Source organism: Cibotium barometz, chromosome 31 (genome assembly GCF_041138505.1).
Source record: "Cibotium barometz isolate CiBa-2024 chromosome 31, ASM4113850v1, whole genome shotgun sequence".
Taxonomy (NCBI): domain Eukaryota; kingdom Viridiplantae; phylum Streptophyta; class Polypodiopsida; order Cyatheales; family Cibotiaceae; genus Cibotium; species Cibotium barometz.
The window spans coordinates 34,825,202-34,827,541 of record NC_141076.1 but is presented as its reverse complement, the minus strand read 5'-3'; positions in this window follow the sequence as shown (position 1 = coordinate 34,827,541).

Genomic DNA, 2,340 nt, shown 5'->3' with positions numbered 1-2,340 from the left:
AGGCATTTACCTCTTAATACCCTAAGATGGTTGAGATAAAACGTACACATGCATGCTAGCTTTTGTGTGTGTGCGTTTGAATTGCATCAAATGTATCCCATGCGTTTTTAAATGACCCACATCTCAATATATTCAGTAAAGTAGTAAAATTTCAAATACCTACGTGTTTAACTCAAAAAAACCTAAGTTAGTTAAGGTAAGAACTACTCAGACATTAGACAAAATATGGACTTTCATTTTTGTCCCTTAAGGATTTCCACATCTCCTCTCTAGAAAAATGGACTCATGGTAAAATTTTTACAAATCAACTCAAAAGTGAGCGGAGTTTGGACATTTCGAATCTACTCTTCGAGGCCTTTCCAATGACATATAACATGATAAACAATTTTGAATATTCAAGAAGTCCCCAAATTGGTGATGACGTGGCATGTTACATACCGAGATATGCGGATTGTCTCATGGAACATTTAGGGTTTGGGGAGCCATAGTGCTTTCTCAGAGGCATTGCATCATCATCAGTAACATGCCACATCATCACTAATTTGGGGACTTCTTGATTATTCAAAATTACTTATCATGTTATATATCATTGGAAAGGTCTCGAAGACTAGATTCCAAATGTCCAAACTCCGCTCACTTTTGAGTTAATTTGTAAAAATTTCACCATGAGCCCATTTCTCTAGAGAGAGGAGACATGGAAATCCTTAAGGGACAAAAATGAGAGTCCATATTTCACCTAATGATGTGTGTGTGTGTGTGCATGTGCGCACGTATGTAAACATATACATATATACATATGTATGTATGTATATATTAGATATGTGTACATATTACACACGCACACATACATATATACATATACACATACAGAAGAACATTGTAGCCTGCCCAAAAGTGCAAATTGTCAACGTGCCAAGATGCAATAGAAAATGAAACAAGATAAGTGTTATTACCTTTTTTACATTAAACTTTCAAAACAAATTGTCTTGAATGTAACTTTAAGAAGCTACCATTCACACACACTTCACACATATACGTTAAAAGATTGCAACATAGCTTCTTTAATTTCCATACACAAACACCGTCACCATGACCGAAGAACATAGCTTCTTAATTTACATACAGAAATGTCCACTCCTTTTCACCATCATCAAAGACTTGTCCATCCCCTTTTGTACTTAAAACTTTCAAAACAAATTATTGTGAATGTAACTTCAACAAGCTACCATTCACACACGCTCTACACATATACATAAAAAGTTGCATCATAGCCTCTTTAATTTCCATACGCAAATGCCCACTCCTTTTCACCATGATCAAAGACATGTTCATCCCAAAGTATACATTGTCATTTTTTATTTCATGGTTTTTCATCAACATGATGTCCTTTCGTCATTACCCAATGCAAGTCTATATTTCAACTTTAATTGGCAAAAAGAATTTGACATACATAAAATAACAAACAGGTTGCAGTCTTTTTAATTTGTTTATAGGACTCAAGTGACTTCCAAAAAGTAGCGCATGCTGCTAGATACACCATGAAAGGCAAAACTCACAAATGATTCAAAAAAGACATACAAGACAAAATTTTAGCATATGAAGCAAACATGAGGAAGACTTGATGAAACACATAATTCATTTTTTTAAATCCATACAAATAAAATATAAAAATATTCAACAAAATAAAAATGAAAATTCAACAAAATTAAAAATAAATATTAATATTAATATTCATGGGAAGGAAAGCGTCACCCATGTGCTATAGCATGGGCTTTAGGCTCTAGACTTGCTTTTGAAGTTTTGGCCTCCCGAATTCAACGAGAAAATTTGGAGATGAACATGACATAGTTGAGGTTCTTCTGCAATTTTTCCACCACAAAGAAGTCATTGGAGGAGAGTGAACTTTGAAGAAGCAAAGGTCTAAGAGTGCCTTAGAGCAAAAAAACAAGTGGAAGGGATGAACCAACAACCTTTTATGGTTGAGATGGTGTTGACTAGGATGATAACCTAAATTGAAGGAACTCATTGAGTATAAGTTACAAAGGAAATGAAGAGGCAAGGTTGAAAATGAAGATGATTGCAATACGAATCATCAGTTATGGCATAGGAGTTTAAGCACTGGTCAATGGTTTAGGTATCCTTTCTTATACTTTGGTACCTTCATATGGATCAAACATGGATGATGTTATCTGTTGTCCATCACATGCACTTAACATGTACCCATGTGAGGACATACAAAGACTGAACTAAAAGCCGTAATGGGAAATCAGATCACAAATATGAGAGATGAAAAGGATCTTTAAATCAATTATAATCTCGAGTAAAGACGTGTGCATATTG